The 23937-nt window shown below is 41.2% G+C and overlaps 1 long non-coding RNA gene across 1 annotated transcript in view; it reads left to right on the top strand.

Moving 5' to 3' along the window:
- Positions 1 to 23485, top strand: part of LOC120400747 — a 48122-nt gene extending 24637 nt beyond the window's left edge. Inside the window, exon 3 of the long non-coding RNA XR_005596037.1 lies at positions 23252 to 23485. This is a non-coding gene — a long non-coding RNA (uncharacterized LOC120400747). The remainder of the gene's footprint in view (positions 1 to 23251) is intronic.
- The last annotated feature ends 452 nt before the right edge of the window (positions 23486 to 23937 follow it).

The following is a 23937-nucleotide window of genomic DNA, read 5'->3' on the forward strand; positions in this document are numbered from 1 at the left end:
CATTTCAATATGGTTTTTTTTTTCCTTTTCATTTTAACTAGCTCATATAGCTTGCTTTAGTGAAAATCTTTCAACTCCCCAGTGAAAACAAATCAGATACATTTATAAACTGAATAAATCAGAACAAAGTGACTTATCTCCAAATGAAACCACAGCGTTCTTTGTAGATTAAAAAAACCTGCATTTTGACACTTAGGCATTCTTTCAAATTCCAGTGCATATCTACTGTTGGCAATAAAGTTACACTTGCACGTTGTTAAAATTTCTTCATGTGCTTCAGTGCTTCTACTTTTCTTGTAACTGACTTGCCAAATCTCTTTCTTTAGGGAATTGATCAGCTTTTAAATGCAATGTGGAAAAACTTGCTGTGCAATTCACTTAAAAAAAAAAACAACCCAACAACCCTCACATTGGTTTAGTTTATAGGATACACTAGAACAGCACTAAACCAGCAGCCTCACCAGCTGAGTGCCAGCTGTCTTCAGGAGCTCCAATCCTTTAAACTCAGTACTCCCTGAAGTTGCTCTGTCCATGGTTAATTCAATCACTATGACTACGTCCTGGCAGAACTTTTGATTTAATCCTTCCCTTCCTTTCTATTTCCTAACTTATGCCTTGTCTACACTACAGGGGAAATTCGATCTAAGTTACACAATTTGAATTACGTGAATAGAGTAACTCAAATCGACGTAGCTTAGATCTACTTACCGCGGGGTTCACACTACGCGATGTCAATGGGAGACACTCTCCCATCCACTCCAACTACTCTTCTCGATCTGGTGGAGTACAGGAGTCAACAGGAGAGCAATCTGTGGTCAATTTAGCGGGTCTTCACTAGACCCGCTAAATTGACCGCCGATGTGTCGATCGCCACGCGTCGATCCTCCAGTAAGTGTAGACAAGCCCTAACACTTTTGGATTTTGTTTTTCAATCCTCTTCTTGGTTTTGCACAAGTTCAAAAATAACAGAATTTGAAAGTGGGTCCACCTAACCTCGAGAGTGTGTGCATCTTCAGCTACACATCACTCCTAGTGGTTGAATAAGCATTAAAGAGGCCTATTGATGGCCAACGTGGAAACAAGAAGTACTAGGTAGCAGTGGCGTAGTTTTCTCTAAACCAGTCATTACACTAAGGGCAATCAGTAAATCTTTTCTAGTGATATACATGGAGCTCAGGCTTGCTGCCAGTCCTCTGCACAGTTCAGTCAAAATAGGGAGCGCACATGGCTTGGTAGCCTGCCATTTTGAGGCAAGATTCCTCTCCCATTGAAATAAATGGCAAAATTCCCATGGATTTCAATAGGCCTTGTAAAATGCAGTCAGGCATTTACTTCTGAAAGGGAATGGTTAGATCTCTCTGTGTTTTACTGTTGACTCACTATATCGCCATGAGAGAAACATCTGTGTGTGTGTTCGGGGGGAGGAGGGGTTATCCCTATAATACACTTCATTTTCTCAATTCAAGGGCTTCTTACACCCTTATATTAACAAAAAAAAAAAAAAAAAACCCAGCCTGTAGCTTGCATTCAGTGAAGAAAGGGACAAAGCCCTGCAAAATCAAACAGCTTTGGGGTAAATAAATGAGAAAATCATTTAAATAATTTTTGAAAGAAATAAAATGTCACATATAAAACACTGAATTATTGGAGTTGTGGGGGTAGAGTAGAGGTTGTTTTTTAATGGGCAATGTAATATTTTACAGGTGTGAACATCTATTTAAGATGAACTGTGAGAGTGTTTGAATACTTACCTACCTTCCCATAACTGTTGTTTTCATATTTTAAAATGTTTAGGGTTTTTTAATCTTTAACTCTCCTTGGTATGCATAGATTTTAACTTTAATATTAAGTAATAATTTTCAGTGAAAGTTTTTGATGGTGCATTTCCATGATGTTGTCAGTTTTAAAATAATAGCATGTTAGGTCCCAAACCTGCACCCACTTGAGTCAATGGAAAAACTCGCTAGATGAGGCCCTAGTTCGGTATTTGTTTCCTAAGCATTGTGTTACAAAGTGTCAAGAGCGACTGGATTTTGGAGGGTCCACATGGCTAATGGCCTTAATGAGAACTTCGTAACAGCTGCACAGTCCAAGAGTTAGGTTGATCAGACAGCAAATGTGAAAAATTGGGATGGGGTGGGGGGTATTAGGAGCCTATATAAGAAAAAGACCCCAAAATCAGGACTGTCCCTATAAAATTGGGACATCTGGTCACCCTACCAGGAGTTCCTGTTGTAAAGAGAGTGTAGGGAGCTTAGTTGCAGCAGTATTTTAGAAGGTTATTCAGCAGGGGTGCTGGTTTTTTAGGAGGAAGAAGAATGAAACTGGGAATGGAGCAGTGAAAGGGTGAAGGGCTGAGGAACTGAGATGAGAGAAATTATGTAGGTGCTTGGAAACAAGAGACTGCACAGAGCTGAGGAGCTCTGCAGGGTGCACTGCTCTCTGCCCCTCCCACGACTCCAACAGTTGCTACCTTTGGTTCCCCAGCTTCCCTCTGTTCCTCTGAGCTCCCTAATTAACCTCTGCTTCCCCTGAGCAGTTAGCATCCCTGCAACCTGAGGAGGCACCCAGAACAATGCCTTTGGAGAGGAGCTTTACAAAATGCACCTTCAGCCTATAGCTACTTTATAAAGAGCCCATTGGGGATGTTAGACCTGCAGTCACTTCTGCAGGCTTTTAGAAGAGAATGTATTGGGGGAGGCGGAATGACATGGGACAAAATTATAGAGCAAAGACACTAGGTCACTTGAAGTCTCCACAGGGTCTCTGGTTCTCTGCTGATCTGCAGCTCCTTCTCCCAGGCTTTCTGCTCCTGGCATGTCGTGTAGTCTCTCCCTGGCTTTGTTTTCATTAAGTGAAACCAAGGTATTTAATTCTTCACTCAGTAGCGATGAGCAAACTGTCATAGATATGTTTGTCCAAAGGCATGTCAATTTCTCCACAGCCTCTTTCATTCAGTGCATGGAGGTGGCTATCCTTAAAAAAGCTGTCCAGCTCCATAGTCTTCACATGAGGATGTACACACTGAAGGCTCACTAGAGAATCTCTTATCTGAAGTTCCTCCAAGCAGACCCAGACTATGCGTAGTGCTTCTCAACTGCCTAGGCCCTGGAACAGACCTCTGAAGCAGTCGTCTGGGGAAGTAAGTAGCAACAAACAGGAGCAAGGGCTGGACACTGTGCAGCTTATTCAATCCATTTTTAAGGTATTCTTCACAGATATCTGTATGCATGGGAGTCTTTTGCTTGTATGCATTGTTATGTGCACAGATGGTTTTATGCCCATTTTCAGAATGTAGAGAATTATGCACAGCACTATTCAAGGAAAAGCCTTCAATGCATAAGTCTCTACAATGCATAAGTGCTCCTGGAGATCTGAGAAACATTGCCTGTACTGGTTCCTCTTGGAGGGCATCAGAACTAGGGCTCTCAGAATTGTTTTTGTCTAGGGAGGCAGGGGGGGGTGGCAGTATGGACTGAGGGAGCAACAAGGACCTTTCAAAGCAGACTTGTTCGGTGCTGAGGTTCAAGGAGTTAGTGTGCCTGAAATGTTTCCCTGCTCAACCCACTTATGTGCAAAGTCTTTCCTGCTCAAACCCCCATGGGCATGTAGTCTTTTCCCTGGGAGAGTACCTGGGTTCAATGCAAGCGTAACTGGGTAAAATCCTTTGGGTCTTTTTTATACTGGAGGTGATTTAATGGTCCCTTCTGCCCTTACATATCTATGAATAATCCATGGACGTGGCTCAGGTCTAAAATAAACCCTGAGAAAAGTTCATAGGCCTAATGTTTTCCTTGTGAAAAAGGGTCATACAAAGATTTCTCTTTCAACAGAGCTAACATATCAAGCTTCCTCTGCTCAGAGGGCTCACAAAGGCAATGTTAGATGTCAGCATGGAGGATGAAAATATTATCCACGTGCCTGTTATATTTTGCTTTTACTTACTTCTAATAGCTTTAAGTACAACTGATGAAAACCTTTGAAAAATGTTGGGTATTGAATGTATTTGAAATTTTGCCCCTGGCACCTGTGCCCAAGCAGGATTCACCCCCAGTGGAGGGCTGGCAGTGCTACCATTATCATCACTCTGCTATGCAGGGCAGCTTTAAACTAGGGCCAAGCCTCACCAGCAAAACCTGTCCATGAGAAACACTCAGACAACACATCTCTTTAGTGAATTGGCCATCCCCTCTTTTGGTGGCTGTGCCAGTTTCCCTCAGACAATTCACAGTGTGTCCAATTGCCTCTTGCTTCTCCGAGTGCTGGGAGATAGAGAAGGGATGACTCATGCTCTTTGGGGAAGACAATTTAAGTCCCCAAAATATCTAGGTGAAATGACAGAAAATTGGCGCTATATCAATTGATCCCAGCTGAGGATCTGACTCAAAGGCTATGCCTACACTAGGAGCTAAGGGCATGATTCCCCTGCTTGAGTACACATATGCTAACTCAATAGCAGTGTAGCCATGGTAGCTACAATCAAGACACAGCTGAACCATGCCGAGCATAAATCTGCCTGAAACTGGTGGGTGTGTAGTCAGCATGCCTCAGGCATACTTCCACTGCCGCTACCTGGCTATTCTGCCATTTATACTTGGGCTAGCTCAAGGAGACCTAGTATGAAATCACATCCTTAGATCATAGTGTAGACGTATCCTTAGTTTTGATCTTTCTAAGCAACTGCAATGTTTTGTATCTGTGACTTTAAGATTTGCTATTGTTTTTTAAAGGGGGCATCTAAAGATGGAGTAGGGAGTAAAAGGGAGAAGCAAGGTGGTGGAGAGAGAGAGAATAAAAGGGGGAAAGGGAGAGACAGATGGAGAGGGAGGGGGAAGAGAATGGAAGCCACACTTGAGAGGACCAGAGTGTATGGATGCTGAGCTGGGGTGTGAAGAAGGGCAGCAGAGGAAGGGGTTGACCGCACATCATGATGGACATGGATGTTAAAGTCCAAAATAAGAAGTGCAATATCATTAACTTTTGCTGGAGGCTGAGATAATACGAGCAGTTGGTAATGGTGTGTGCGTGTGTGTGTTTTCCAAATTTTTGGACGCTCTCTTTTGGTGATTCTTGCTAAAATGAACTGAGGAGCCTCACAAGCTAGCCAGTGGCTGCTACCACTTGTGGGATCCAGTGCTATCATTACCTTGGCGAGCCAGCTCTTTTCTGGTACCTAATTTGCCAGCGTGGGGGATTAAGGGCTTTAATAGAGCTTCAGGAAGGGGCAATAGCCTCTTTGGCTCAGGGATGATCGCTTTGGTTAAGTCCTCTGTCCTGTCATAGAATGTGATGCGTCTACATCTTGCCTGGCTTTCAGTTCACTTGTGCAACAGTGCAATTGTGGACTGAAGAGTATGGAACCAAGCCAGGTTCTACTTTCCCCTCACAGGGGAACATCACAGGGGTCCACTATAGCCGTCTCATCTTCCCCTGCTAATAGAGATATTTGGTTTGGACACACAGTCTGGATCTGGCCACAGTAGCCATGCCAGTGAAGAGCTTATTAACTCCTGAGACGTGGGTGATCCTGCTAATTGGAGAGAGCACAGCTAAGTGACCGCGTTAAAAGAGTCCTGGCACCTGAAGAACCCGAGTGGGGGTGAAGTAATGAGGTCCATATGGTATCTCATCATCCATCTTGAGAGGAACAAATAAGTTAGTGGTGTCTTATTAACTTCTCACTTAAGAACCAATGCCTGAACAGAGAACATTTGCCTCCTTGAGAGATGGGACATCAGACACCCTAACCTTCAGGTATCTTGGTGGAGAAAGGTTCTGTTTCCAGTGGGAAGCAGGGAATGGATAACTGCCCTGACACAGATCACACATGATGAGGTTAGAGACCAAGGAGGAGATTTTCAAAGGCACAAGGGACAATTAGGCACCCTAATTACCCTTTGTACCTTTGAAAAATCTTCCCCCATTAATAGATCTGAGGCAGGATTACCAGCTGGGTGGTAGGTTGTTAGGAGATTTCAGTATACATAATGGTCCAGATTCAGCCCTTGTGATAAACTGGTGTAACTCCCATTGAAGTCCATGGGACCCGCACCTGTCTACATAGAGCTGAATGTTACATACATGCATAGAGGCCCAATGGTACATTCATTACATTTACAGCTGTCCAATTTTTAATTCAAGCATGTTTTGTCTTCTTTGCAGCATGTCCTTAGCAGGCTACAGTTTGGGCTGAAAAAGCTTTAAAATCTCTTTACAAGTATGATTTCAAACTGGTAGACGTAATTTGACACAGCTGGGAATCTTTCCTAAGCAGAGATGTGTAACTGAACTAGCACCTTTCACTTCTCCTAAAAGTAAATAATCCCACAGGACAGAATGCAGACACTGAGACAACAATACAACGGCTGCAGATAATCTCCACCAACTACATTAATAGAGTACTTCCATTTTCACATATTTCTCTGATTTTGTGAGTGTCACACATATAACAGAATGATGTAGTTACTAATTGTGACTACCAACGTGTAATCTGTAATAAAGCCTGAAGATGTCTGCAGCACTAAATACAAAACACAAGTCAGACCAAAAAAAAAGAGCTTTTTTATGCCCTGTACAGAATGTATTTTTTAAAATCTTACTCTCTACACACATACAATTCCACTCTCTCACACACTGTCTTGCTACTCTCACCTCTTCATCCCCATATTTGTGAAATCATCCTTTGCATTCACTTAAGGAAAAGTATGATATTTAATTTGCACTCACGTAGGGCTTTTGTTCCTAGTTAAGTCACTATGACTTTTGCCATTAATTCAGTGGGAGTGGGATCATACCCTTAGTTTTTGCTTTACTGAGAATTTTTAAGGGTTATGTGAACATAAGAAAAGTTTGTTTTGACCAAAATGCCTGTGATAAATGAAAAGACAGTCATTTGCACTTGTGTGAGAAGAGATCTATTAAGAACTATCAATCCTTCTCATGACAGCTTATCACCACTTGCGAGTCTTTAGGATTCGTTTCTTAAAATGCTAATGCAGACAAGTTCCTGTCTGTTGTGGGAAAAGATGGTGGACCTTTGTTAGATGAGACACTCTAGTGCAAATAAATGTTTCCTGAAAGAAAACATTTGGTTGGGATTCTTTTTTTATCTCCTAATGGTTTCCCCATGTACTTGCTGACACCCATAAAAAATGAACATCTTCAAAAATAAAAGCCAACTGTGCACACATGCCAGAGATAATTGTAGATTTACAATATACACTGGCTTTGTGAACACTGAAATATATACATTAGTGAGGCTCAGATACATTATGGCATGAAAGATGCCCCTCCGAGTAATTTACAACTTGAGGTTAGGATCTTAAAATCTGAGGTCCTGTCTTCAGTGCATGCGTATTAAAAACCACATGGCACTTTTCATAAGAGTTTGGGTTTGCCCCCAGCATTCCTGGCCAAAATTTTCCCTCTTCCCCCACTCTTGAGTGTGCTGTGCTCTGATTGACCATATGGTTACCACTCTGTACCCTAGAGATGGCGGCATGTCAGTGGTGAAATGGTTCCTTTATGTACACAGTTTGCAACCCTTTGGAAACTGCATAAATTCAAGGTATTGCATATGTACGATTACAGGGAAGAAAAATACCCTTTTAAAGGTGCTGTACAACCACATCTTTGTAGACAAAGACTGGGACGAGGCACAGGGAGATGAACTGAACTTCACAATAGGTGAGTGGCAGAGCTGAGATTAGAGCTCAGAACTCCTGACTTCCAGACTATTACCATACCCACTAAACTATGCTCACTCAGAAGCAATTAGAGCACTTTGAAGATATCCAAATGCAGTAAGAAATACAGCTAAGTAGTAACATGAATCTACAGTAAGTAGAAGAGCTAGCACATCCCATGTTACCAATATACGTAGTACAATTCCTGCTCTTCTCGGGGTTCACATCAGACCTACACTTCTCTAACTGCCAATGATTTGACTGGAGTGCAACATGCAAATGAGAGTGTTGGTACAAATGCATTTCAGTGAAGTGTATTCAGCAGTAGTTATAAAGCTTTAATAGTGGCTTCATGACAGTCTATGCAAATTTTTATCAGCCTTAGATTTGGCCATTAAAAAAACCAGCGATTAAATGCAATGGCAGAGATGCTGTGTGCAGACTGGTTTTCACTGACCTTGTGCATACTTGCTGCCCTGGAAACTGAGTCTTGAGCATGATTTGCCATAGACGTGCAGGAGAATTCAGGTCCTGGTCCTGCAAACACTTATGAATGTGCTTGACTTTAAGCATGTTAGTAATGTCATTTAATTCATTGGGACTACTCAGGGCTCCAATTTTGGAATGCATCCCTATTTAGGACAACACATAAGCATAAGGCCCATTGAAGTCCATGGAACTTAAGCACATGCTTAAAACGAAGCCATATGTAAGTGCTGTTCTGAATAAGGATGTACTTAAGACTGTTTAAGTGCATTCCTGTATCAGGGCTCATGTGAGTAAGAGTAAGCGTTTGCAGAATTGGAGCAATACAGACAGCTCAGGGATGATGAAAATATTCATTTCGTTAAATGGTGCAAACATGTTGTAAAACCCTTGCCTAACGGTTAGTGCCATTTACGAAATCACATTCCAAGCAAGCCTGCAACATTAGCTTCTGTGATGATGGTTCCTGAACCTCCTGCCACCATTCAGGCTTCAGTGACAGTTCTGCCTGAGTAAAGACTGGAGGACTGGACCAAAGCTCTTTGAACCCCTGGCCTGGACCTTCCTCACTTAATTTAGGCCCCGCGGCAGCAAAGCACCTAAGCATATGCTTAAAGTTAAGCATGTGATTAAATGATTAATTGAATCATCGCCTAATTCTCTTTAAAAATCCTAGTGGGCAACATTATTTACCTGGCCCCAATTCTGCAACCACACATGCCCTTTCTCGCACGGATAAATTTCACACTCCCAGAAGTATTTGCAGGATTGGGGACCATGTATAATTTCAATCTAAAATGAATAATATTGCATTATATTATTAAATATAAATTCAACTGTGCTTTCTGTGCAATGCTTAGAAAAGAGGTGATATCTTATATTTTCAGCAAGCACATGAAGCCAGCACCTATTACTGACAAATATAATTAAATCAAAAATACTGTGGGCCAGATTTTTAGGTGGTGTGAATCAAAGTAGCTCAGTTGACTTCAGTGGAGCGACACCAATTTGCAGCAGCTGAGCATCTAGTGCTGTATGTATGAAGAGATTTGTATGCACATTTGGCTGACCATGGTAATTAAAAGAAACAGGATTAAAACAATAAAAAGACCTTTGATTCAACTTTTAGAAAATCATTGTACGATTAATTGAATTGCAGGAGTTACTGTCAGGCGGAGCACTTTAAGGGCTGAAAACTTAAACCGAATCACCAGCGAGAGACTGAGGGGACATACTGTACCATCTCTTTTTAAGCAGGAGTCCTTACAGAAATCAACAAGGAGTTCTCACCTAAAAAAATCAATCACATAATATGGCCCTGAATCCTTTGCTCTGTGGCTGAAAGTCACAGAGAAAAATCCTAAAATTATACAATTATAATAATAAATCAATTCAGCATGTCATTTCTGCTTTTCTACATTAATAAATTAACCATGTAACATTGTTCAAAATTATGTCAGTTACGCATATAATAATCTTTTAAATTAATGAAGTGATGAAGCAGTTTGATGACACCCATGATTTACAGGGCTGCTTTTAGCTAATGTTAAAAGCCTTTCATTTAATAAATTGCCCCCAGGAGAAATTACCAAAAATGAATATTTTCTATGCTAAATGTTCCAAGGTTTACACTTTTTCAATATATTAACAAATGGCAAGGGAGAAGCATTTTTCAAAATATATCTTCCTTTACATATATTTAATTGAAATTAATTAGTATATTACTTTAGAAGGAAATGATCACAGAGAAAGGTGCAGGATCATTTATGAGAGTTTCTTACAGCAATAAAACAGAATTTAAACAATGGGATTAATCATGTCTTTAAAAAATTTTATGATAGATTAGGAATCATTCCAAGCTTTCTGATTAAATAGAAGGACCTTCCATACAGACTAGAACAAAAAAAAATCTAACTATTCAACTGCAATTAATATTTCTCTAGTTTAATTATGTTGGAAAGTGTGCATGCTGAATATTTACAAAGCTTAAAACAAAATTCCTAGTAAAATTCACAAGATCTACTTTGCATCACTTCTAACTTACGTTCTGTACGCTGTGTATTATATGCAAGATATTATGACTATTTAATATTTCCCATTTTTATGTGTGCTTTATAATAAGCAAGCTTTAAAGATAAGGTAAAGTATACTTTCATACGCTAGGCTGGGATTCAGAACTCTTAATATGAATCAGTATAGTAAGTCTTATAAAAGAGGTTAAAATAGGGGTTATAATTATGAAAGCTCAATAGATTTGAAAGCCAGCACAGTGCACCTTTGCATGCGATCCAGTCACTAGAAAGGAAAGGAGATATATAGGACTATAAAGGAAAGCCTGTAATTGATGCTCTCTGTACTTATTAGGATTTGTTTTAGTAACATCAGGGACTCATTTTTGTACTACCTCTGAATAAATAATGTGCACAGTAGGTTGGGTCAATTCCTTTTCACTTTGAAATATTTGTAGTTATTGCCCTAAAATCAAGAATAATTCATTGGTTTTCATGAGCCAGCTGGATATATTATGAAGAATAGGTGCAGTCACTAAGTTATTTGGGGATTCTGTAATGGCTGGTAGTGTAATAGAAAAATGGCCACTAACCTTTCAAATGGTCACAGGGCATTTTCAATCTCAATCAGTGGCATTTTTCAAAAATAAACATGTTCACACACAAAAAGATTGTGCTCAGATGTTTGTATTTGAATCCACCCAGGGCTGAATTCTGCCCTTGGATGCACATGTAACTTTGATTCCCACGAAAGCCCCACATAATTATCCGAGGCCAGAGCGTGGCCCCCTGTAAATAAATCTACATAATTAGCACAAATTCTCAAGTACATGTTTATTAAAAGGAAGTGAGATAGTGACCGTACCAAGGAAGACAGACAAATGTTCGAAGTGTAAGGTTTGTTTGCCATTTGCAGCCTGTCAGGAGACCTGGCTTCTGGCTCTGCCATTGACTGATTGAAACATCTTAGGCAAATCACTTAACTTCCCTTGATGTCAATTTGCCAGTCTCTAAAACTGGTACAATAATACTACTTACCTATTGCACAGGAGTGTTGTGATGCTTTGTTAATGTTTGTAAATGTCTTTGCTATCCTGGAGTGAAAAGAGTTATAGATGTACAAAAATAGTTATTTTTTATTGTTGATGATAATAATATACTTATTATAATTGGGCCTATTTAAGATATTTCTAGGGGATCCACTGCAGCAGTATCTAAGCAAACACAAGTAAGGAATATTTTAAAATAACTAAATAGAGGAAGATTAATTATTGTTAATTGATTACAGTACAGAACCTTTCACCTGAGGCTCTTAGGGACCTTTACAAGCATTTCCCACCATACACCTGGGAGGCAGACTATTTAAATATCATAGATATTTTACACTGCAGCGCAAAGAGATTAAGGGCTATATTTTTCATATCCTTTCGCCCACTAAAATATCCACATAAGCTCCTGCTCTGAGCTGCCGTGGGAAATTAGTACACATGGGGTTTCGAAATGAGGAGGCAGGGCATGTGTAACACTTGTGTACAGGCTTTATTTGCATGGACACATGCAGATAACTGGGTTTGGGGGATAGGTGCTTACAACCTAGTTTCAGAATTGTGGGAGGGGGTTTATAGACTGATTGGCAGGCACTAGGGTTATTCATGGCTTAGGCAGGTGTAAGCTGAGATGTGCAGGTGGAGATGATGTACCTCACTCCTCCTCTGGCTGCTGGGCCATCAAAAGGAGTTCAAAAGAGGCACCAGCTGAGGCATAATGATGGTTAATTTCTTCCTTACTTCATCTCTAATTGCTTATCTGGATACTTTCCAGACCACAGACCGCATGGCTACTTTTGAGCAGGATGTTCTGAGCTACCTGGGCCTCCTCTGGTTCCCTTTGGCTAAGTTTGTCCTTTGCATGTGTATGAAAGTCCTCCAACTTCTTCACAGTCCTTCTGCAACCATTCACCATGCCAATTCTCTCAGCTATTGCCTCCTTTTCTGAGGAATAGCTTACACCTCATGGGAGATCCCTACATGAGCCTTGGCTCATGCATCAACATTTCCTCATTAAAAAGGTTTGTCTTTTCTCTGAGAGATTGGACTTTCTTTTGGGGCTGTTTCCTTCAGGCTGCTCTGCTCCATACTACCACCATTACCATAAAAGGCCATCCTGACCGTTCAGACAAGTTGTGCTACCACAGCCTCTCAAGTTCTGCAGTGGGCACCGTTTCGTACGGAGTAAGTTTTCAGAGCAGAGTCACACCTTATAGGGAGTAGGATCAGGCTCAGTGTAAATGGAAATGTCCACCTGTATGTATTTAGCAATGCGAAACGACATCCATAATACTTTCTTAACATTGTCCAACACAAAGAATGTGGCAGTTACACTTTCTCAAGATTTGAGGAGACTATCAGGGACAGCTTTATAAACTTAGATGGGGCAAATAATTACCTACTAATCTTCTCCAGTTTTCAGGACATACTGGGAAATATGTAACAAGCTGTGGGGCATCATGATCCACTGAGGAGTCAAATGGGGGATTACACATAGTGCTAATTTCAAATAATATAACAAGACAAACAATTGTTTTGAGGGAACGTGTGGGCAGTGAATCTATCTTTTAATTCCATAGACAGACCATATACATTGACTGGAACTGAGATTCAGTGTAGAAAATTCTTGCCCCACAAGTTACATAACTATAGAACATAAGAACATAAGAATGGTCAGACCAAAGGTCCATCCAGCCCAGTATCCTGTCTGCCGACAGTGACCAATGCCAGGTGCCCCAGAGGGAGTGAACCTAACAGGTAATGATCAAGTGATCTCTCTCCTGCCATCCTTCTCCACCCTCTAACAAACAGAGGCCTAGGGACACCATTCCTTACCCATCCTGGCTAATAGCCATTCATGGACTTAACCTCCATGAATTTATCTAGGTCTCTTTTAATCCCTGTTATAGTACTAGCCTTCACAACCTCTTCAGACAAGGAGTTCCACAGGTTGACTGTGCGCTGTATGAAGAACTTCCTTTTATTTGTTTTAAACCTGCTGCCCATTCATTTCATTTGGTGGCCCCTAGTTCTTATATTATGGGAACAAGTAAATAACTTTTCCTTATTCACTTTCTCCACATCACTCATGATTTTATATACCTCTATCATATCCCCCCTTAGTCTCCTCTTTTCCAAGCTGAGGCGAAGGTTGGTTTCAGTTTTCAAGCCATTTGGCAAACTTTTTACATCTGATTGCAAAGTAACACGAGTCTAACCTTAGCTGTGAAATTGCCAAATTGGCCTGCAGATGATTAGTTTGAGTAGCTTTGCTAAAGGAAAACCTCTGATGTGGTTACTGCAACAATGTGACACCGTGGGTTTCCAAACTGAGGGACCCCAAAGGAAAATTAGTCAGCTTGATAAAGAGAGAGATTTTCTAGATATATATTTTTAATTGTTATTCCATCCTTCTACTTGCTTTCTTTTTTTCCACTTAGATACTATAACTAATAATAATCCTGGATCCTAAACAGTGTCTCCTTGGCTCTTGCAGAGTGATGTCATGGTATCTTAGCAAAGTGTGTCCGTCAGAAGGTGCTGAGGAGTGCTGAGGATACACTCCTTCTTTGGGATGTGCAGGGAATACATCACACTGTATAACAATTTGTCTGAATGTTCAGAGAGATCCGGAAGCTCCACAAGCTCCAGCTTGTGGAATTTCCACCTGGACATTCTGTCGAGCGAAAGGGGTGATGTTCACGCCCCGTTGGAACAAGCAGGAGGTGGGGCCAACAACAATTAGTGTAGAGACTGGGGAATTGAAGACGACTCCACCAAGCTGGGGGAGAAGCATAGGGAGAATACAGGAAAGGAAAGGGGTCTTCCCAGCTATGCTGTCATTCGCACACCTCCAGCATCCAATGCCAAACTCTTCATCGGGGGGGGGGGCGTGTTTGTCTGTTTGTTTCAAAGTGTGAAGAAGGTTTCAATGAAACAAATGGTTTAGTATTATCTCACAATGGAAATTTCCTGCCGATTTTTTTTTTTTAGAGGCTGCAACTGCCGGGAGTGGACATACCCCTGACCCTATTATGAATTCCCCACACCCCAAAACTACCCCAGAGCTGGAAGCCCATGGGGGAGGGAGGGGAATTCTTGGGCTCTCGGGGGGAAAGCATGATACTGTTTTCATGTAGCATTTGGCTGGTATTTAGTTTGTTCTCTCTCTGGAGAGAGACTGGCTGATCTCAGCCTTGCTGCAGACAATGAGAGTTTTGCCTGCCTACAGACTGTGCAATTGGACTCTCATTTAAATATAAAATATGTCTACATGGGCTTCAATGCAAAGACAAATCATAAAATGATGTTAAGGACATGACTTAAATGCATAAAGGTTTAAGGCTGCCTCAGTTCTTAACATACCCTAGTGTGCTTGGTATTGCCTCTCATGTACAACCTGACTCCCACTGAGTTCGGCAGGCTTTGGATCAGGTCCTTTCGTCCTCAAAATGGTGAGTGCTCTTGCATATTGTATTCACTGTGGCATATTGTATTCATTGCACAGGGATGGCACTGGTGCCTTAACACTGAATTGGTTAGCTGAAGGCACCAAATATACCAGGAAGCTGACCCATGGCCAACAGCTGGTCCTGCGGAACCAGCGCTGAAACTAGTTCCACCACTAGTGTGGATGGGGCAAAACCATTTCCAGCACCATTGCCATAAGGTGTCACTGAGTGTCAGTAACAAGGTATTTCATCCGTGGAACCCAGCAGTTGTCAGCCATGGGTCCATTCGCTAAGTGTGATGTCATCTACATGGCTATGTCCTTTTAACTATCCCCCCTCCATCCCTAGAAAGGCTTCATTAACTTCATTATGAAATATAAGTGTTGCATGTAGTGTGGTTCAACATGATTCCCTGCTTTGTATCTGCTTTCCTTGGTTTTTAAGACTATTATGGAAGAGCTATAGAACCTGGTGGTTTCTGAATGATTGTAGGTAATGTCATCTACATGCCTATGTCCTTTTAACATACGGTTCCCCCTGCCCCAGGAATGGAATGCCAGCTGAGTTTCATTAACTAAACAGACTAATCATACTATCATACCTTTCATGCCCTTCATATAAAGCCTTCAGAGTAGCTTGATAAAAAATTAAGCCTCACAATACCCAGTTTTCAAAGAGATAAACTGACACATATAGAGGTTAAGGACCAACGTCAGAGCCAGATCCTCAGCTGGTGTAAATCACTGTTGCACCACTGAGGTCAATGGAACTGTGCAGATTTATACCAGCTGAGGCTCTGATCCTCCATGTCTCAAGTTTGGCACCTAAATCCATATTGAGGCCAGTGCTGAGATACCTCTGGAAATAGTCACCTAAGTGACTTACCCACAGTTATACAGTGAGTCAGTGGCATGGCTGGGAAACCCGGGAACCCACACCAGATTCCTCAGTCTCCTGCTCTAACTACTAGACAGCGAGATTACTAGGCCACCATACTATTACTCTGTATCAACCATATTGGGTTACTCTACAGAGTGGCACTGCATATTGTTATCACTATGCAAAATTCAGCGGAAATAGGTATTTGTCACCGTATGCTACATAGCAGCATATTATCCTTACTAAGCAAAGTCTCATTAGAATCAATGGTGCCCATAGGCCGTTGTACTAGTGATCTGTTGAAGAACATTATGAAATTGCATGTAGTGTGGTTTAGCGTAGTAAAGTTTCTGTGTAATCTGTTAAAAGGGCAGCCAGGCTCACCGCTTGAATACCAAGCAGATTCACTTTGAATTAGTTAAGAAATTAAGTGAGGAAAAATGAAAACAAATATTCTGTTTGTTAGTGTGTTATGGAATTGTGATATTTCACGGTGACAACGACGGATAGAAATGTGCTCTAAGAAAAACGGAGTAAGTGATGCTCAGGCTTATTCACTGAGGGGAATATGTGCCCCTCCACTTCAGCGCCTCTCTGCCTTTCATGGTCAAAATGTAGGAGCTCAGCTCCAAGCGGGGAGGAGAAAGGGTGTGTGAGATATGGTTACCCTGCAGGAGGCAGAGCCTGGGAGCAGTCACTCAGTGCGACATGTTGGCCTTGGTACAAGGAAATTTACATTGTAAGTTATTGCTCCTCAGAGCCTCAGTATCTCATCCCCTTGGGTCCTAATGTCCGCCTTCTGCAATCCGTGGGATAGTAGCTATCAGTTGTGATTGATGCACGCCAACCAGTGCTCTGTCCCACTGCCCAGACATAGAACCTCCTCTGAACAGGCCCATAACCAACGATCAATTCTTAATCCCCCTCTGTATACGGGCAGACTCCACTTGTCTTCAGTACAGATTATGAGTGCTAGATAACTGCAAGTCTCGGTCTCATTTTGAGCCAATATCTTCCCCTCCCACACAGGAGGGGAAATCTTAGGTGAAAACCTCCTTGGCTTTGGCTGTTAGCTCCCTTATGGAGAAGACCTGTAGAATTATATATGGCATTTCCACAAAGGATAACTTCTCTGCATCATCCCCTCTAAGAGGAGGAGCTGGTGGCACTGCAGAGAGAGCACTGGGTTTGGCTTCTGGGGTGGGGGCTGGAATTTATACATATAGATCCCATGGATCTAAGACACATTATGGAGAGCCTCTCTGCTTCCATAGCACCCTCGCTCTGCCTAGCCCTGCAGCAATGAAAGCCCAACTTGTAAGTCTGATGTGTTGCCAATGGCTGCTCCCGGTCCATATTCCCTTAGCTGCTTGGAAGAAGCTGCAGAGGGGATGGGAACAGAAGAGGAATATTGTTCCGGAACCCAAGAGACACAGACATCCTGCCTGCCCCCCTGCAGCTCTTCAGCAAAAGTCACTGTGTCACGTCAAAGCCAGTGAGTGACCTACAGGGACAGGGGCAAAGCGGAACAGGACACAAAAGGAGCTGGGCAGCCTCATGTGTCTTGGATACTATTTCCAGACTGATGCATTGTACAGACTGCACTAGCAGATTGCTGTGCCGGGGACCGAAGGAGTGTGGATCAGCCAACGGACGAATGTGCACATGGATGAGGACACTGTGGCCACCACAGAGAGACCGGCTGCAAAAAGGAAGGCTAAAACACATTGGTTGGTTGGCAGAGAGAATGAAATGCAGCCAGGCTTTCTTGGCTCCTAGGGAGGACTGTAGAGCAAGGACTGTGCCTGGTAGGCTGAGCTGGACAAGATTCAGGGTATGTCTACACTGCAAAAACAAACAAACAAACCCTGTGGCAGCAAGTCTCAGACCTCAAGTAACTGACTCAGACTCACGGGCTTGCACTACAGGGCTAAAAATAGCAGTGTAAACATTCCTGCTTGGGCTGGAGCCTGGCCTCGGAGACCCTCCCCCTCACTGGGTCTCAAAGCCCAAATTCTAGCCCAAGCAGGAACATCTGCACTGCTATTTTTAGCCCCATAGTGCAATCCCAAGTCAGCTGACCCACGCTCTGAGAGTCCCTGTTGGGTGGAGGTGGAGGGGGGAACGGAGGTGTTACAGAGTAGGTGTACCCTGGACTGTGTGGGAAGAACTAAAGCCAATTCTGCCTTGCACCTTGTGCAGTCATTTCGATCGCTGCAAAGTGGATGTAAAATGCTAACAAATCAGCATGGAAGCATTTTGCAGTGCACCCACTTTGCACAGATCTAACTGACTCCACAGGGTGCAAGGCAGTGGAGTCAGGCCTGGCAAGTGTCTTTGCTAGAAGTCAGAATTTGTCTGAAATAGTATTCCTGAGGAAGAAATGCTGGTGGATGTCGGCCCTGGTGGATGTAGACCTTAATTCAGCCTGCCTATGCAAGGCCTGCAAGACTGTGCTGAAATGGTTAAATTAAATAATGTTGACCCTACAGAAGCATTAATCTCCCTCCCACCCCTCTGAAAAAAATGGCAAGAGCAATTAAGTGCACTTTAATTAGGGACAATGATGATTATTACTTGCAGTGGCTTTTTGCCCCAAACCATAAAACCCTTGCACCAGTAGCTGCAACGCATCCAAGAAAGGAATCATTATCAAGAAATCTATATTTTTTCATATCCACAGCTGATGAAGATTTTGCTTCAGAAAGAGAGAGAAAAAGATGATTAAGGCTACCTAAAATAAAAAAAAATGCTTAACTGCTGTAAATAATTTTATAGGGGTGAAAAATCGCATCTGGGCTGATGACCTGTATGCAAAGCTTCAATCCAATGCAGTTTTACATAGGAGAGAGATTAAAAACTGAAGAACCGATTATATATTTGGAAATGTCAACAGACTCTGGCAGGCTGGGGTGCTAGCAGGCTGTCATTAAGAGGTCAATAAGATATAATAAAACATCGAAGAAGCCTAGTAGTGTTATATAGACATTTGCTCAGGTTTGCAGGACAGCCAAGTACTCTCTATCTTATGTTACTTTAGATATTTATAAATTATTTCCTACGTTTTATCACACGCGCGTATTCATTTTTAATGCTTAAATATACATTAAGAGTAATATTCAATAAAGAATTATACCTAATTCCATCAGGAGCAAAGCTAAGTAAATGATACATGCAAATTTGAGCAGGGATTGGCATCATTAATCCACAGGCTGTCTCTCCTCAGAGGACTTGCCAGTCACAGGTCTGTCTGAGCTCGCAGTTTGGATTCAAGCCTAAAGGCCTTGAAAAAAACCTCTCTCTATGTCAAGGGTCCTTAACTCTATAAACTCACCACCCCCACACCCAAAGGAAGGAAAAGAGCCTGCTGCTTGCACATAATAGCTAAATCTTTCTGCTACCTCCTGCCCAAGGCAAGGACAGCGGGTGGAAGAAAATGCATTTGAATGATAATTTGAAGAAGAATACATTTCACTGACATTGCACCTTCTGTCAGAGCAATTGACAAACACCCACTGAAGCCTCACAACAGCCCCAAAAGGTAATTATGATTATTCTCATTTTGAGATGAGGAAACTGAGGTACAGAGAAGTTGTGACTTGCCCATGGTCACACAGCAATTCACTGGCAGAGCAGGAACAGAACCCAGAGCTCCTGACTCAGTCATATCCCCCAACTGTTTGACACAAGTCCCTCCCAATTTGGTAGTCTTTAACTGAGATCTTGATGAGTAGATGTTCATAAGTGATGGAGCTCTGATGCCATAGCATTGCTTCAGGTCTTTGAATTATACATTACCAGAGTTCAAAGGCCAAAGCCTATTCCAAAGAAAGCCAAGGGCAAAGCACCCATTAACATCAATGGCAGCAGGATCAGGCTCCAATGGATTACAAATCAGAAGCCATGCGTGATGTTAAACTCTTGCAGCCAGACGCATGTACAAAATGCAGTGTAATTTAGAAGTATTTTCTCACTCTGACTTCAAAGCTTTACAAGCCCCAAGTCTTTAAATTCAATTTTTTCTCTTGCATCAAGTCTCTCTTTTCAAAGCACAATGAAAACATTTTATTACAATGCAGTGTATGTATTTCAGGGGGGCAGCTACAGCATTTCTTCTCTATCATCACCAGTTAAAAGGATTTATTTTTAGTCAAATGTAATACTTTTGATATGTAATGTGCCAAAAAAGAACTATATAATTAAAAGTGGGATTAGACAGAAAGATGAGATGTAAGGCAGATAATTAGTGAACTGTTATAATTAGAATGTGCCTTTAAATCCCATAGTAACTTCTATTATGAAAGGGACGTCCTTTGGTTAACTAACATTTCCTTTAATTAGATATTTTTCCTCTTCCATTTGCTATGGAAAGTTTAAGTTGAGTGATTTCACCTTAAAATCACAGTATTGCAAAACTGACTGCGGGTCATTTTCTACTACAAATCACCTTTGTTTAGGAATAAAATCCAGGTTGATTTTTTAAATTTACTGAGAAGCTATTACGAGTTTATCAAGTCCCTTTTCTCCCACCCTTTGTTCCATGGCAGTGCATGTAAGAAAGATTTTCCCTATTATCATAATAGCATTTAGATGAGATTTTATTAATTTGAAATGCAGGCAAACCAAACTGATGCAGAAATCCTATCTATGAAATAAAAATACACTGCCAGATGATTGAAAGGATGTAGAGCTGTAGCAGGGGACTGTTCTGACAGCTGTTGTAGATGAACAGAAACCAGGAAGCCTCTCTAAAATGATAGCCTTACTGCCATTTCTCTGCTAGGCTCTCTCAGTCTCTCCAGCAGGGACTAGACAGGGACAGACACTGGTCCTGATCCTTATCTCGTTAACAGTGGTGTAAACTAGCAACAACTCCACTGAAATCAATCGTGGTACATTGGTATAAAACGTGAGAGAGGAAAAGGATAAGCAGGTCCATTAACTTTTACCTGAGCAGCAATGATATAGTGGATAGCTATGAAATCTGAGCCTTGGAGTTGGGCAACATTTCAGTGGTTTGCAAGCACTGGGTCTAATGTAACTGCTGTTAGAAAACATTAGCAAGAAGCGGTGTCAGTGCATTTTGGGGAATAGGGCTTGTAGTGATAGCAGGAAGAGAGAGGCAGCCGTATAAACAGAATCAAGGGAGAGAGGGCAGTTTATGAAAATAGGAGCCACTCTGTTTTTAGTCCTGAAATCTTAGAGGTTGAGAAAGCTGGGGAGAAACCGGAAGATCTTAGCTTGAATGTAACACCCAGGGGCTTCGTTGTGATATTTCAAAGAGTAAGAGAGAAAGGCAGGGGGGGGGGAATCACCAGCTGAAGCACAAGTTTTATTTCATATAGCTACTGGTTTTTGTGGATCCCCTTCTGAGGAGCCTAACTCTCCCCGGTCATTGTGTAAGCAGTCTAGGGGCCTAGCCCAGGCTTTGGGAATCCAAGGGATCTTCTAGGCACCTAAAAAGTAATGGTAGCGCTCTCAGTTTCTTTGTTAAACTAGCTCCCAGTCTCCAGGTACCTCAGCCTGTAAAACAGCACTTCCCTGCCTCACAGGGGTACTGTGAGGATAAGTACATTAAAAATTGTGAGGCATTCAGATACCACAGTGATGTGGGGTGTATACGTACTTAAAATAAATAACCCAATAGCATTTTTAATCTCTAATGTGTGACTCTCTGAAAAAAAAATTGTGATGAGCAAACAAAACAGATGCTGCTGTAGTGTAACACGGTATTTTCTGGGAGTGTTTTTAAGCAGATTCCACCTATGAGTTTAACCATTTGTGTTAGCAGAACTAAATAACAGGCTCAACAGAAAAGGCTAATGCAAATAAAAAGAAAAGATTGAAACAAATGTAACATAGTCCCTCCTGGGGGTAAGAAGCTAAAAGCAATTGAGGAAGGATCCTTGGTAAAAGGCCAGAAAACGAAGGCCTATGAATGCAACTGGAAAATAACAGAAAAATGTGTAACGCTCACCCGTATGAATCAGAGAGGAGGGGGAAAAAGAGAAACTAACTGCTGGCTAACTGTGATAAAAAGCCAAAGGGTGTCAAAAGTCAAAATAGCTGACAGTAGAGAGGAGAAACAATAACAATCTAGTGATCACACAATCCGATAACAAATATAAAGGACATTCATGAAGAGAGCTAGCAGGCCAGGAACATGGAGGTTCCAGACCCATTAAGGCAGATGTAGCTTTAATGTGTGAGTGAGTGTGCATGTGTGATGTATATGTGTGTGAACGTGTGTGATGCATGTGTACAAGTGAGTGTGTGAGGTACATGCGTGAGTGAGTAAGTAGGTGATGCATGTGAGTACGTGGGATACTGGACCTTCAAAGTTTTTTTAAAAAATGATGGAACATTATGTACTTAGTACAGAGGCTACACGATTTCCTTGTCATTTTGTTTTTTCTAAAACACTAATTCTTCAAACCTGTCAAAGACAGGACTTGTCCTCATTGAAGACAAGTTTGAAGTTTACACAAAATATACATTTGTGACTGATCCAAACACCTCCTCAAATAAAATTGTGATAAAGCCCCGCTCATTCCATCCCTTACTCAAAAGAGAATTTGATCAAACTTATTCCTCTATAGCTGTAAGCACCTAAAAAGTTAAAAATCCAGGTTTTGGGGGAGTGTGAGGGTGAGTAAATTTGGGGTTGAAACTTCTCATGTTTATCTTTAGCAATTTTTATTGACCTTATGAAAGCAATTCCTCAAATATAAATATAGTATAGTATCCCAATAGTGTCATATAGAAAAATTCTCTCCAATTCAAAGACTGTCCACTTTGGATCTTTAACACAGCCATCTGAACCAGTTTTCTACAGGATTTAAAACAAGTTCAGACTAAATTTGTTTAAATACAATTATTCAACCTGATTTTCAGAGATACGGATCACCAACAACTCCTATTGACTTCAGCTGGAACTTTTGCTCAATTCAGCCCAAGCTCAATACTCCTGCACTCCAGGAGCAGCTTGGCTGGTCTGAGTGGCTGGCACAGAGTTTCTAAATATGGGTCTTGTCCAACAAGAAACATACAAACATTGATTGTGTGTGTGTGTGTGTGTAAACCAGATTTATTTAACTATAGCTTAAATTGATTACAATATTTTGGCACCATTCCATGCTGGCCAACCCAACCGCTTGTAAACTGGTTTAAATATAATTGGTTTAAAACCATGTTTAAAATTAGTTGAGGCAACATGATTCCTAGCCCAGTGTAGAGAGATCCTAAATGTGCATATCGTATCAACATAGAGGAAGAGTCGCCAAGTACCTCAAACATGATGTAGAAGAACTTCAAAGTAAAATTAGTAGGCAACAGATCCAAGGGAAAATATGAGGGAGGAAGACTTTCTAAACAAAATCTAAATTAAGAAAAGAGACAGGCGGGTAAGAAGTGCTTGAGAACAAGGGTTCCCAAACTGTGGGCCACGGCCACAGTCCCAGGTGGTCCACTGACCCAAATGCATTCTCCAGTCAAGCTCTTAGTAAATCTTTAACTCCATGTGACTCATGTGATGTAAGTAAAAGCTATATAAATATAATGTCCTGACAGAGCATAGAAGAATGTTGGACAGTGCATAGAAGAAACTTTATTTTGTTTGTTTATTTATTTATTTTATTTTATTAAAAAAGCAAGTGCAATATGTCAAGATTAATTCTCGCATGTTTCACTGCAAGGTAACCTAGCAACGTACATACAGTCAGCCATTTACAACTGTAAAAAACAGCAAGCAGCATTTCAATCTGACATGGATGGATTTATTTTTCGAAAACGAGAAGGGTGGACTGGTGGAGAAGATAATGAAAGTCCTGGACCATCTACAGCTACACGAAATGAGCATCCAAAAAAATAAAGTGGTAAGAAAATATGATAACACATCCTTGAAGTTTGAATTCTCCTTTACCAGATCAGATGAGTACCTGTTGCCTCAGTGTGTTATAACTGTTGTTTTATATTTTTATTGACAATCTTTGATTATTTTCTAACTAGTGGAGAGTAGGTTTGGGTCTTTACTTACACAGCACAGACATTCAGATTGCTACACTAAAAAAAAATTGAAAATACAATGCAGTGTTCAAAGCTGGACAACTATTTTGTTTCAAAATGAACAAATAATGCAATGTGTTTTTTAACAATTTTGTTAACATTGTTGTGTTGCTTATTGTTCACTTTTACACATTGTGTTTTTCTGGTTTGAATGCCACATTTTGCTTTCAACATTTTTTTAAAGTGTAGTTTTATTAAAATTTTCTGGTTTCAAAGATCTGGAAGCATTTCTTTGAGTGCATATTGCTAGGGCTTTCCATCATTACAATTGTTTACATTAAAAGGAAAAGGAAACATGTACATTCTTTATTTATAG

Source organism: Mauremys reevesii, linkage group 3, assembly GCF_016161935.1.
Source record: "Mauremys reevesii isolate NIE-2019 linkage group 3, ASM1616193v1, whole genome shotgun sequence".
NCBI classification, from domain to species: Eukaryota; Metazoa; Chordata; order Testudines; family Geoemydidae; genus Mauremys; species Mauremys reevesii.